The 15,493-nt window shown below is 35.4% G+C and overlaps 1 long non-coding RNA gene across 1 annotated transcript in view; it reads left to right on the top strand.

The window, feature by feature from the left end:
* LOC140520992 (uncharacterized) overlaps positions 1-14,227 on the top strand; it is a 38,284-nt gene extending 24,057 nt beyond the window's left edge. Inside the window, exon 2 of the long non-coding RNA XR_011972748.1 lies at positions 14,023-14,227. This is a non-coding gene — a long non-coding RNA (uncharacterized lncRNA). The remainder of the gene's footprint in view (positions 1-14,022) is intronic.
* Positions 14,228-15,493: the final 1,266 nt, after the last annotated feature.

Genomic DNA, 15,493 nt, shown 5'->3' with positions numbered 1-15,493 from the left:
AGATTTGGAATCAAGAAAACCTAAGTTCAGATACTACTAGTTATGTTATAAAGGGCAAATCACTAAAAATCTCTAGGCCTCAGTGTCCTCATCTGTAAAATGAGAGTATTGTAATTGATTACTTCTAACTATCACTTCTAGTTCTAAATCTATGGTCCTATAAGCCTAAAAAAATCAAATGAGAGAACATTAGGAACTTACAAATTCTATGACTACTTTTCTATCAAATAATATTTTTTTGAGAATAATGCACATGCATTGAGAGAAATCTTGGTAAGGCATTATAAGGGAACAGATGGGCTTTTCCAAGTGATATTCCATAGTAGGGCACATCTTTACCATTACACATTTGACTGAGAAATGTAGAGAATAAAATATCTCACTGTAATTTTGTTTGTAGAATCTTAAAATCTTAAAAAGATTTGATTTGGTAGACCAAAATGCTACTTTAAAGACTCTCTTCCACAAATGTATCTTCCATGAATATGTTAAAATTATGCATGGCTCTTGGAAAGTTTTTAACAATGGATAACACTATTCAAGTACCCTCTGAGAGTCAATATTAAATAAGACAATAGATCTCTTATCAATATATTCACTGCCCTCAAGCAGAAAATTCAGAAAAGAATCCAAATCAAAAGATATTTGATAGAAGGTCCTACAGATGCTCCTGTTTGTTGCTGATGGTTTGTTGTTTACATCAAGCCCAGTCAAATAACTCAAAAGAGTTTGATCTAAGTATCAACAAAGGAAAAATAAATGGTTAAAGACTGTCTATTATCCTGATTATCATTTGCAGTTGGATGGATACCCCAAAGAACTTACTCATTATTACATATAACATGGCTGGACACTAATTATGGACAATGATGTGACCCAGAAATGAACCAGAGTGGGAAAGTAATCCAAACTGAATTTGGGGAAGAGGAGGAAGAACCATTTATTAAGCACCCACTATGTGCCAGATTCTGAGTTAAATATTTTCCAAATATTATCTAATTTGATCACCACAATAGATTTATGAAGTAGGCACAATTATTATCCAATTTTACAGTAAAAGAAACTGAGGCTAACAAAAGTTAAGTGACTTGCTCAGAGTCATACAGCAAGTGTATGAGACTGGATCTGAACTCCAATTTTCTTGATTCCAGTCACAGAACTCTATGAATTGTACCACCTGGCTGAGAAAAAAAAATGTTTTTAATGATGCCAACTCTCACTGAAAAGGGAACCAATTTTATTATATCAATATTATTCTACAATATTGCATGCTGACAGTTGTGAAATGTTGTTGAAGATTACCTGAAAGTTTAGGGAGAGACTTATGGTGTGCATAATGAAGCTACAACACAGTACAAAAAAATTTCACAGAAATGATATGACAAAAATAAAAATAAATTGTGTGTTCATTCAATGAGATCAAGGAGTAGATTGATAAATAACTCACATACTACCTTAGTCTCCCTGTGGTATCCAGAAGACCATGCGTTATAATGTGGATCCATTGTAGTAAACTTAGGAGATTAAAAACAAAGTCTTAAAGTATAAAAAGGGATGGACGTGCTATGATCTGCATCATTAGAGGGAATAACTATGTTGATAAGATAGAAACTCTCATTTACATATTACTTAAAGGTTTACAAAATATTTTACATGTATTATTTCATTTCATCCTCACAACAGAACTATGAGGCAGATATTATTATCTCCATTACACAAATATCTCCATTATACAAGTTATACAAATCTCTATTAGTTGAACCAGATTTCAGAGAAGTTCAGTGACTTATGCAGGTTCACTTAGAGAGTAAGTTTTGGGGTGGGAGGCTCAAAATCCAGTCTTTCTGACTCTAAATTCAGGAGAAGTTGACCAAAGAGGGAAAGGAAAATAGCAAGAACAGAATTCTTAAGATATTAACATTTTTAAAATCCCAAGGAGCATTTAAAGAGGAAATTGAATAAAGATTAATGTAGATCACATGGAATATACAGACAAAATTAGATTTTAAGCAGATTTATACAGAAGACACATGAGAGAACAGGTATCTTGAATACAAATGCCAGCAAGAATAGTGCCAGGAACATTAAAACTCTGAAAGTTGGGGCTGGCAAAGAATGCTAAGACAACACAAAGGGTATGAAGTAGGGAAAAGCTTTATTAAGGAAAAGAAGAGAATTGAAGGCAGATTAGGACTGCTGTATAGGACAGATGGCATAATAGCACACTGTAAAGAGAAGGCAGAGCTGTTCAACTCTGATTTTGCTTCTCGGCTAAGGAGAATGACCTCTGAACTGGAAAGGACTGAATAAAAATGACTAATAGAGAGCTGGAATCCAAGATAAGTAGTGGAAGAATAAGAGATCATATAGTTGTCCTTGATGAGTTCAAGTTACCTGGCCCAGATGAACTACATCCTCTCCTACTGAGAGAGCTGGCAGATGTTAATGGCTGAACCACTCTCAGTGATCTTCAAAAGATTATTTTAAAAATATCCACATTGGAGAAAGGCGAATGTAGATTTTTATAATGGGCTAGAATTGGTATCTGCAAACTCAGTTCAGTCAAACTGGATTCAGTTTCTCTAAACTCTAGAACATGTTGTTTAAAAAGAAAAGATTAGTAAATACATTTAAAGGGAAACAGTGATCACCTAAAATGGAAAAAAAAAAAGGCTGAGAATGGTTACATCAAGGGTGGGTCGTGACAGATTAACCTCATTCATTTTTGGATTACTAGGCCACTAGATAAAAGGAATGCAATATATTACAAAGATATTAGCAAAGCATTTGGTAGTTTCCTATGGAACTATAGAAAAAAAATGTAGGGACATGAACTAGATGCATCTAGTATAGTTAGGTCCAATCAGAAACTAGTTGGAAGGCTGGCACCAGAGAGTAGCCACTAATAAGGCAATTTCAACTTGAAAGAAGTTCTAGAGGAGTATCCTAGAGTTCTGTCTCTGACACTATTTTTATTTTTTTTTTCATCAATTTAGCTTTGGCCTGTTGCTGCCTTCATTAAGCATACACAGCAAAACCATTCCACTGTACTAATTATCTAACAAGAAACTTGAAATATCTGAGTGCAACATCTGAATTAGCTTTGAGGTGGCACTGTACTTGAGTTACTGAGGCCCCTTAAGTCACTCTTCAATTTATATGTGAAGGAACAGCCACTTTTCTAAAGAGCTGAAGAATCCCTGCTGACTCTTAGAGAATATTAAAATGTACAAATACCTATCAACTTACCCAAACATAATGCCATTCCTCTCCCCAAAATGGCACACTTTCACTTCAGGTAGCTGAGCTTAATTAATGCTTTATGAACTAAATCCCGAGATGCCCTATAACTAAATCAATATATTTTGTGGAATTGAATGATAGAGTGGGCCAGTGCACAAATAGGGAATGGGTAAGTGAGAAAGAATAGATGATATAGTCCTGCCAAACCTCAACAGCAAAAATATAGCCAATAACCCAGTAACTGAAGGAGACTTTAATGTTCCTCTCTTAAAGCTAGACAAAGCTAAAAAGAAAGATACGTAAAAAGAAAAATTTGAATTTACCTATTAGAGATTTTAAAAATAAAAGATATAAGATGTTTTCTGACTGGAAACATTAAAGAATACGCACATTTCTCAAAACCACATGGCCTTTACAAAAATAAAGACTGTGTTAAACTATGAAGAAATTTTTTTAAATGTCAAAAAAAAACCCAACCCAGAAATACTAAGCAAATAATTTTCAGACCATCAAATAATGAAAATAGTAATTAAGACAGAAGTAGCAAGCAAAAAACATAGACATGAGTGGGTCAAAGAATAAATCATAAGACAATTAGTAACCATGTGAAATAGAATGATATTAAGACAATATTCCAAAATATTTGAGACACAGCCAAAGTAATCCTCAAAAGAAAAACTATATGTCTGAAAGTATGTACTAATATAGATAAGAAAGAATTAATGAAGTAAATAGACAATTTAAATATAGAAAATGAAATGCAAATCAAAAATGAGTACAAAATGGAAAATATTGGAAATTAGAGAAATAAAAAATGATAGAAATAAAAAGATTTATCAAAGCCTATTATGCACAATTGTACATTGGTATAACTCAGAATTTAAAGGAAATGGAAGATAATAATTGGTAACATTAATCAAAATATATTGATATTATGTGATAATACAATATTGAAATACATAATACCAAAATTAACAAATGTGAAATGAGGTCTTAAAAATCCAATCTAGAAAACAAAATTGAACTAGCTATAAAGGCAATATCAAATGAAAAATAAACCCCATGCCCAGAGTTCATCAGTTCTCTCTCTGGAAGTAGATAACATTTTTTTTTTATCATGAGACCTTCTGAATTGTCTTGGCTCAGTGATTAAATTAAAGTAGTTAAGTCTTTCACCATTGATCACTACAGAAGTGGTTTGAGGTAAGAACTCACACAACTGAATAACACTGCAATGAGGGCCATGTATAGTGAAGAAGAACCGTGGAGATCGATCTAATTGTCTCATATTGAAATCATTTAGAAAATACATATATGTAGAGTCAAAGTTGGCCAGTGTTAAAGAATTGTTCCTTTCTGTCCAGTATACTTTTTGCTTCTATTGTTTGTAAATAAAACTGTCTCTATTCTGAGCTTTGTTAAGTTTGTGTGCTTATAAGGAAAAATGTTAACTATCCTTGCTGGGGAAATGTCAAGGAGTGTCAGGTACAGAAGCCTGAAGTCCTTGCTCGAACTGAACTGCCAAGTGTTCAAACTATGCTTCAGAGAGCGCAACTCTGATGGTCTGGCCATGTTGTTCAAATGCAAAATGTACACTTGTCCAAAAGACTGTTTTATGGAGAACTCACATGGGGCAGGCGATCACATGGTGGCCAGGAGAAACAATACAAGGACACTGTCAAGGTCTCTCTGGAGAACTTTGGATTTGACTGTTTAACATGACAGATACTGGCACAGGACTGCTCAGCATGGTGTGCCCACATAAGAAAAGGTGTTATGCTCTGTGAACAAAGTAGAATTGAGACAGCACAAAGTAGATGCAAGATGCACAAATTTGGGATATCCACCCCAAATATTCAAATGGACTATCTGTGCCCAATTGTGGTAGAGCATTCGGAGCTCATATTGGTCTGATCAGCCACAGTTGGACACACTGAAATTTCACTTTACAATGGTGATGTCATTTTGGTCCTCTTCCAAGATGAAGGACAACAACCAACCAACCAACCAGTATGTGAATGGGATGATTTAACAAATGATGAGAGAGATGGCTTCAGAAAAACTTGTGAAGGCTTGTATAATATGGCGAAGAACTAAATGAATAGAACTGGTATAAAAATTTACACAGTGAGAAAAACAAAATTGAGAGAAACAACTTTGAAATTCTTAAGGACTCTGATCAATGTAATGAACAACTATGATGCCAGAAGGTCTTATAAAGAAACATACTACCGGCCCACCTCTGAAATTGGCAAATGCTACAAATCATGGCTTGGTTTATTATTTTCTTGATTGCCTAGACTTAAGAAAGTGATGGATAAAATGTTAATAATGCACATTCAGCTTAAAAGTGGGTCATGTACATATCTTCTTTTCCAGAGAACTAACTATTAAACATTTACCAGTACACCTTTGCATGTTACCCACTTCCTAACAGGGGGATAATGGAATAAAGTTAGAGGATTAGACATTTGTTTTGAGACATGGTAAACTTGTAGATTTATTTTGCTTAACTATATTTATTTGCCAGAAGAATTACATTTTTCTTTCTTGATGGGGTTAATTTGGCAGGGAGATGAAATACATCAATAGTGTTGCTAAAACATGAAAAGTGGTTCATGAAATAGTTTTTTTAAATGAAAGGACAGAGGAAAATGGACAGAAGTTTTGAAGGAATTACAAACAAGCCAACTTTAAAAACATCACAATGACTTTATCATATATTTTTTCAAAGAAGGAATTTGCACATAATAGAGATCTGCAGTAATTCATACAATTTCTTTTTTCTTTTCTATTTTATATATAGAATTTTTTCACATTTATTAAATTCAGCATAAAAATATCACACTTAAAAAAGACAGAAGACTGGTTCTGGAGTCAAAGGACCTGGTTTCAAATCCTGCTTCTGACACTATCTTAAGAGAATCACTTAACTGCCAGATGTAGTAGTTTCCTCATTTCAAAAAAGATCAGATTAGATCATCTCTGATGTCCTTATCCATTCCGGATCTATGATCCTATTTAAGCAGATTTAGAATGATAAAGGCAGAATGTTTAGGGTAGGTGGCAGTGACCAGCAACAATATATAAATGACAGTTATTAATTAGCGTATCATCAGGACAGCCAGGAGAGGGTCTGGGTCTTATATCGCCATCTCCTGACACCAATAATAACTTTTATGGCTGCTGCCCCTCTTCACTAACTCAGTTTTAAATAAAGAAGCTATAGGAAGGCAGTTATGACTCACCCTTCTCCCTTTTGAGACCAAGAAATTGAAAAGGAGGCATCAATCACATGAAGGGTTAAATGATCCATTCAAGGGAGAAAAGGTCATCATATGGCTGAGCATCAGATATTACTGTTATGTACTTTAAATGAATTTGCAGTCAAGCAGTTAACCATAAAAAGAAGTAGCCTTCTTTTAAAATCTTTTTTAAAAATGTTTCCATGTCCCAATGGCTACCCCTTTGGATTGAATGGCTGATGTCCTCTATCCACCCCCCAAATAACTGGAAGTAGAATTGTTATCATCAACAGGGTCCGTTTATATCACAAGCAACAGATTGATTTTTGAGTGTTTGATTGTTATCATGCAAAATGAGAAACACAGATAATGAAGTACAATATAGTGCATTTGAGCTGGCAAAAGATAGTCTGTTTGTTCAGGAGTGGCACTCCACAAATATTAGCTCTGGAAAAAAAAAAAGACAAAACTCATTAACCACGATTTTGCTCTCCTTGGAGGCATTTTCCTCCTTTATTAATTTTGTGAAACTTCTACTGCAAACAGGTTTACTCTTTTTGAATTATGTTTGCTCTTTCCAGATGGAAGAAAAATTCATCAAAGAAGAATAACTGTCCACATGTATATCTTTCGCTAGATGGGTTAGTTTTCAAAAATGTAGCTCTGCAAACTAGATATTAAATGCTATAATCCCTTGATGAGCCACAGGGGGAAAAATCAGCAAAGTCAAATGTAAGTCTCCCAACAGTATCATCTAATAAAATTTTTTTCAGAGCCCAGAGATGCTGACAATGAATTTTCAGTATCTATGATACCATATTCATTCAGAGGTTTACATTTATTTGATTGAATTTTAGGATTGGATTTTAGGATTGAAACTAAACGGAACAAAGAGTGAGTCAGCCAAGCATTTAAGGCTTCCTAAGTACCAGGCATTGAGTTAAACACTTAAGATACAAAGAAAGGCAAAAATAAACAAACAATAAATATAATGAAATGTCCCTGCACTCAAGGTACTCATTGTCATAGGGGACCCAACATGCAAAGAGATACACACACGCAACATATGTATATAGTGAAAGTGGGAAGTAATCGTAGAGGGAAGGCATCATCCTTAAGGGGGACTAAGAAAAAACTTCTTGAAAAATAGAATTTTAGCTAAGAATTGAAGCCAGGAGTTGAGATGGAGTAAAGCATTCAAGACAGAGGGCATGGCTAGTGAAAGTACATGAAGTTCAAAGTTAGAGCGATGTGCAAAGAACAGAAAATAAGCCAGCGTTACCAGATCAGAAACTAAGTATAGTTAAGTAAAAGGATAAAGTAGCAAGAGGCTAGGCTATTGAGGGCTTTAAATGTCAAACAGAGAGTTTTATATCTAATCCTTGAGGCAATAGAGAACTACGAGAGTTTACTGGGAGACAGGAATTTCATGGTCAGACATTCCCATTGGGGAGATCAATTTGGCATCTTAATGGAAAATGAATTGGAATGGGAAGAAATCTGAGACAAGGAGATAAATTGGAAGGCTATTACAAGAATCTAAGCAAATATAGTTGACAATAGAGAAAGGGATGGAAGGAAGGAAGGAAAACAACAAAGAAAGAAACAGAGAGGAGAAAGAAATGGAAGGAAAAAATAAAGGAACAGGGTAGAGGGAAGGAGGAAAGAATGGGAGAAAGAAAGGAAGGAAGGAAGGAAGGAAGGAAAGGAGAGAGAGAGAGAGAGGGAGGGAGGGAGAGAAGAAAGGAAGATTTGAACGAGGACAAAGATGGATTTGATTTACCTCTTAAAGTCTGAATGAAGAAACCTTAAACATAAAGTTCCATTCTACATACTTTTTAGTAGGATTCATTTGAATCTTGTACTGATGAGGGACTTCATTTATTGAGGTCTCTGCTCCACAGAACTGACTTTCCAGAATCAAGGCTGGTGATCCCTCTTGGAGATGAGTGAACAAGACCCAGCTTCAGAAAGCAAGAGGCCATGGTTTTTGTCCCCATGATTCATGAATGCCATCAGTTGACTTCTGAAAAGCCTAAGAGGCCACAGACCATTACTCAATCCTACCGCTAGAGGTGAAGAATTCTTCCATAGGCGCTGTAGGAGGTCGCTTTATGCCCTGAAGCATGAGTGCTTTTTTTTTTTTAAACTAATACTTTTTGACCTCACTAGGATCATTGAATATGTTATTCTTGTTCATATAAATGTATAATTTCTCCCCCTTTTACTTTTTTTTCTTTTTGGAATGCTAGCAGTATTATTTGCCTCACTGATTTCCACCAGCAATGAAACCCACAGTTTGATTACAGGCTGTGTTCTAAAAAAAGAGAGAACAATTTCCTTTTATCCATTTTGCATTTTTGTGCTTTGCAGTTTCAGCTGATGCTCCCCTTTGTTCTAGGTGAGGAACAAGGTGAATAAAACAATTTTAGTTTTCATTTCCAAGAATGAAATTTCCATAGGTTGGAAGGTCATCTAATACCTAAATTGATATTTTTGTCCAAATTATATTAAGCTATGCAAATTTGTCTAGAATATACCAAGGAAATGCACAACAAAATCAGATGCCAAAATGCTTAGCATCCATTCTGCTCTTTATCTTAAGAGTCATAAAACATTCTTAAAAGTTTGCCATCTAAGGCTAGATTTGTTGAGGGCTAGATCTTTTTCTAGTAAGGTCATGCTTTGCAATGATTTACATTAGCCTAAAAACTGATTTTCCTATCAGTCTTCATTTTTCATGACTTCAGCCACTTTTCTGAGAAACTCAAGGAACAATGTAGGCTTTCCCTAGAACATTGTGAAGACGTTAGCAGATCACTCTCACTCAGGTGTGTGATAAGCAATTTGGGCAAATGACCTCTACGGTGCCTTCTGGTCCTGAATCTATGATCCTAAGGGACCTCTGGGCAAGGTCATATAAACTCCATTAAGCCAATCTGGACATTAAGTAGGATATTACATCACTGGTCAGGGCGGGATAGCCATTGTTTCTCCAATTTTTTCCTAAGCCTACTCAATAAACATTTAGTTGAACGCAACAAACAATTCCTAAGTGCCTGCCTTCTGGAAGAAAGATATTGGGCTAGGACACAGCATGTGCACAAATAAGTATGATACAAATTAAGATGTAATAGGGACAAAGAAGAATAAGGCAAAATATAATGAATTTTCAAAATAAAAAGTGACTACTTCAAGATCAAACAACATATAAAGGCACAGACTCTTCCATTCATTTATCAAAAAGCAAACGAATGAAAAGACAATTCAGACTCTGCATGGAGAGCTAACCTCTAACCTCTCCCTCTCCTTTTCCTGCCGTCTATGTGCACAAGCCTTGTGTAGCTGTGTCTCTATCTTATCCTAGGGCCTTAACCTCCTCCCATTCTGTTTTATATCCCTGTTATTCTTGAGGAATATGTAGGAGCTTTGACTCTCTCTCCCTTTGTGTTTAGTTTATAGCGGTATCCAAGAGGTTGGGGATACAGGATGGGCAACATTCTCGTATTTTACTATATGCCCTTTCTTCTCCTAGCCGAAGTGAGGAAAATCCTTTCTTTTTCAAACTTCCTTATATTAGACTCTCGGATAACTTGAACCATTTTTTTTGCACTTTCATTGAAGTCAATGGGGCTTTGCAAATTGTCATTGTACTACTGAGTCAGTAATAGCTATTATAGATTTTAAAAGCATTATTAAAAGTAGGTAATCTGAACGCACATCAACTACTTTTCTCATCTGAATAAGAGTCATATAATTTTTTAAAAATACTATATTAAAAGTGCCCAGTTTAAACTACAGAACATAATTTCATCTTGGAAAATGGTGTATTCTACAAGGCATGTTTTGTGGATTTCTTTATTATAGTGTTGTCAAAGAACAACTAGTAGCTAGTACATAGTGCAAATATTACTGGATTTGGAATCAAAGAATCTGGGCTCAAATCCCAGTTCTGCTACTTTACTATTTGGAGAAATCGCTTAACCCCTCTGGGTCTCATCTGTAAAATGGAGGGTTAGACTATATGATTGCTAAGTACCCTTTCAGGTCTAAGTCCTATGAACAATTAATGAATACTTTCTTCTTTTTTAATCTGTTCATCGGGTTTTTTTGTTTTATATTTAAAGACTGGTCTCCCTCCCCTACCCGAGAGAGGTGTAATAATCTCTTATCATCTACCAATCCCACTATACATCAGCAGAAAAGATTCTACCTTCTCCATTTTTTCAACCTGGGTCAGTTTGCCCCTCTTTAGGCACCCTTTCCTTCCCAGGGTCTCACCACATTTGCACTTGAATTAGAGTAGAGAGAGCCTCAAATGGCTTTAGTTCTGCAGGTCAGAACTCCTAAACTCAAGGGATTTCCCAGTGATTTGCAGGCATGTGCCACTGTACTCAGATGGAGCAAATATTTAATTCAAGATATCTAATGTTGGAAAGCTAGCATGGCATAACAGAACACTGACCTTGAAGTCAGGAAGACTTCTGCTTGTGACACACTCTATGTGCCCATGGGCAAATCACTTAACCATTTACTTTCCTAGGAAAATCTCTAAAATTAAAACAAGGAGATGAGCCATCTACCTATACTGTTAGAAAGAGTTCTTTTCCGCAATACATATTCTCCTCATAGATGAAATCACAGGTTTGGACAAAGGAAAAAAAATAATGCCAGGGTTGCCATATTTTCAGTATTCCTAATCCATTTTCCATGTAATCTAGCCAAAGTAAACAGGGAAAAACAATGTCCTTCTCCAATTTACTCATATATGACTAAGATGTGATACTTACTATTAGAAATTCTTCATCAAATGTTAATTATGCAGATAATTGAAAAAAGGCAGGAACAATTATTACATATTTTTCCATTATGTGTTTTCTAGGAGTTGCTAAAGTAGGCTTTAAAGCAGTTTCAAATGAATTAATCACTGAAAATTAGCATGTTTAATATAGAAAATAATTTAGATGGCATTTAGCCCAAAAACCTCATTAAATAGATGGAAAAATTGAAGACTGAGAGTTTAAGTGACTTACTCGATGGCTCTTTCCCTTCTTTTCCTGCTATCTATGGGCCTTCTATGTTGATGCCTTCCAGTTGTGTCCCTCTCTTTTCCTAGAGCCTTAACCTCGATCCATGCTATCTTATATTCCAGTTATTCTTGAGATAGAAATAGGAACTTTGACTCTTTCTCCCTTTATGTTTGGTTTGTAGTGGTGGAATAATTAGAAACTAGTTCTTCCAACAATCAATCCAGAATTTTACTATATTAGAACAATTCTTTAGTCCCCAAATAGAGAAATAATGAACTATAACACTAGAGTAAAAATACATCTACGATGTCAATCCACACTCCAAAAATTTTTCTTCTTCTAGGCGCTGAAATTATTTCTCAGAGATCAGCCTCTCTATACAAAAAATAGATAACAGAAAATACCTATGTGAGCCCTTGAGGGATGGAGTCAGGTAATCCACTAATAAGGAGAGTTAATTAATCAACTAAAATATATTTATTAAGCACTTGCAGTGTACCAGGTATTATGCTAAATGCTGGAGATACAAAGAAAAAGCTCATATAGCCTACCCTCAAGAAGGTCACGTTCTAATGGTAGAGAAAACATGTATAATTATACCTAATACACTTAAAGAGGGAATAAACTTGGAACCATCCACTCTAATCTCAAACTCCAGAGATGTGTTTTTTAGTTTTAGTTGTTTTGTTTTGTTTCCTCCTTTGATATTGTCTCTTCCAGATAATTCAATTCCACAAGCATTTTTCATGTGTCTTCTACATTCTAAGCAAAGTGCTAGACATGAGACACAAAGACGTAATAGTCCCAAAAAGAGCTTCTACTGAAAAAATTGAGCCAATTCTAAAAGAGAATTTCTAATCAAATGTATATTAGTTGAGATTTCTAGCAGACTTGATTGTCAAATTCAGATTACTGTAGACACTCTTTTAAATATAGAATAAAGTCTACACAGGATAAGTGGCACATTTTTGTATGTGCTAGGCCTTAAAGGATAGGCAGGATTGGGATGAGGAAAACTGTTAGCAGAGTATTCAGACAGAAAGAAATGAGCAAGATCTGAAAAGGACAAGGGAAGGAAGGGGAGTCAGGAAACAGGGAAAACATATTTGAGAAATGGTGAGTGGTGAGTTGTGTCGATAAATCAGGCATACATGAAGGGAAATAATGGAAGATCAGGATGGGAAAAAAGGTGTGAAATCATTCTATATATTCTTGAAATACAATCTAAGCAGTTGAGATATGGTGAGCAATGGGGAGCAACTGAAAGTCTTTGTGCAATGAAGTGACACAATGAGACACAATATGTAGAACATTGAAGCCAGAGACCTGAGCTCTGCCACTTTCTCTGCCATATTGAATCTTGATGTTGCCACTTATGCACGGCACAACCATGGGCAAATCACTTTACCTCTCTGGGCCTCAGTTTCCTCAACTACACAGTATCTGGATTAGATTATCTCCAAAATTCTTTTTGGGAAAAAATTTTTCGCAGTGTAGATGGACATCACAGAAGCATTTTTACCCTAGTGTTATAGTTCATTATTTCTCCATTTGGGGACTAAAGAATTGTTCTAATATAACAATATTAGGATCTTTAAGATCATTAATCTGATGCTACAATATGTCAAATTCAAATTAGGAACAAATACCTGTAGGCCATTTTTTGATCTAAAAAACAACAAATTAATATTCCCTAATTGTATTTTTATCTGTTTTGTTAAATATGTCTCATTTACATTTTAATCTGTTTCTGATCAAACCCAGGAGTTTTTGTAGGTGTGGAGTTTTCCACCTCTGGCACATAGAATAGAAGGACAGAAAGAGAATAGAAAGAGTCCAGGTGAAGGGTCATTTATTCATTACTCATTGAACAAGCATTTATTAGTGGGTCTACTATCTGCTTGCACTGTGATAGAAAGCCTGAATTAGTGTGGTGGTAATGATGGCAGACATATTAATTATATATAGGGATTAACGAAAAGGAAGAGCTAAAGATGACCTGAGGCTTCTAGTCTGGGTAATTGGAAGAATGGTAAAACCAATCAATAACATGTATGGGAGGAGAAGACAGATCTTTTGGGGGGAAAGACAAGTATAGTTTCAGTCATGTTGAGTTTAAAGTGTTGACAGGACACTCAGATGGAAAAATCCACCCAGTAATGAATGAATTTATCAAAAAAAAAAAATTTCTGCGCACAAGAAAATACAGATCATCTGACTGAGGGATAGGGCAATGTGGAACAAAAATGATAATAGTATTTCTATATCACTTTGATGTTTATAAAGCATTTTAAGTACATTATCTCATTTGATCCTTACAAAGAGTTTGTAAGACAAAAAGTACAAGCATTATCATTCTCTTTTTATAAGTTAGAAAACTGAGACTCAATGACTTGTTCAAAAAAAGAGGAAAGGTCAAAGAAAGGAGTGGTGGGGCCAAGGGGATTTCACCTATTTTATCATGTTGCACTAAGCCATGCTTTTTCTCCCATTTCTCAATTCAGACAGCGCTTCCTGTTCCTGGAAGTTATATGCCGATACCTACCTGTACCTACATTTAGCCACTGTCCCTTGAACCAGTGAAGCAAATGACAATGAAAGCTTCTCCATGACAACAAGAGCAAATAAAGCTGAGACTGTTTCCCATCACCTACTTTAATTGTTCCCAGATTAACTCCTAAAATATATATAAAAGTGAATGAAAACCTGTTTCTCTCTGGTTTTGCTCTAAGTAGGTGGTAAATGAGATTTGTTAACTCTTGGGGAGATAAACAGGGGAGTTTATGAAAAAGCATTTTATTTGCATATTTTGATCTGATGGGTGTGGATACCTTATCATAAAATAATCTGCAACTTCCTTTTGAGGTTCTGGGTTAATTAACATGCAATATTTTTACACAATAGAAAGGCTATTCTTATGCAAACTAAATTCCACTTTTAAAACTTCATTTTAAAATGTACCTGTAAGGTCTATTGATCATGGCAATAAAGTTTCCCACAAAGCCCTCTAAACATATGCACCCACTTATGAAAAACACAGCCTTAGGCTTTGCCATAGGCTCCATTACTCCCCTGCCTCTTCTTACTGTCCAGGAACGCCCTTGGTATCTGGCCTCATAGCAGAAGAGGAATTGTGTGCTCCACCAAAAGAAGGAGATTATCTTGTTTTGATATATTTATGAAGTATTCATGGCAAATCGAAACTTTCTCCTTTCTCTACCTTAAAACTTCTCTTCACTTAATTTCAATGTGATTTAATGGCAATTTGAATGTGATCTAATGAGAAATAATAAGTACTTGGCCTGGGCTCTGACCAAAACAACATAGATTTAAAGAAGGAAGGGACTTTTCAGATCATCTAATCTAACTCCCATATTTCTCATGTAAGGACAACGGGATCTAGAGAAGTTCACGTCTCTTCCAGTTTTTCTTTTTCTGTAGGATGCCCTCTCTTTATTCTCCCAATGATAACTTCTGAGTGATTATAAACTCACTGATTTAAGACCAAAGGAAAATGAAATACTTAAAACAAGGGTGGGGGAGCTGTTTTGACTCTGCTTGTATTGGGTTTGTAGAATCTCTCACCCAGGAAAGAAGCACAAAGAAACAACATGATAGAGGAGAAAGAAAAATGAATTTAAAATCTGGAGATTTGGACTTGAATAGGGCTGCTGCCATTTTGTATCATTGGAATTTTGGCTATTGCTTTCATTCTTTGGAACTCAGTTGTTTCATCTGTGAAATGAGTTGATCTCTAAGCCTAGGGCCCAATTTTTGTGGGAATAGTATGTGCAGATATGAGGGTAAAAATGGACTTATGAAACAGAAGAGGCTACCACCTAAAAGGCCTTTAATCCAATCATACACTAAAGTTCTTTTCCAGCTCTAACATTCTATGACTCTGTAGCTAAAACATGGCACAGAGACCTCTTCAATGAGCATTGTTTGATTCTTTCCCACCTAAGAAATCCCAAA

The sequence above is a fragment of the Notamacropus eugenii genome, chromosome 1 (assembly GCF_028372415.1).
Source record: "Notamacropus eugenii isolate mMacEug1 chromosome 1, mMacEug1.pri_v2, whole genome shotgun sequence".
In the NCBI taxonomy this organism is placed as follows: Eukaryota; Metazoa; Chordata; class Mammalia; order Diprotodontia; family Macropodidae; genus Notamacropus; species Notamacropus eugenii.
This window is presented reverse-complemented; position numbering and strand designations above follow the sequence as displayed.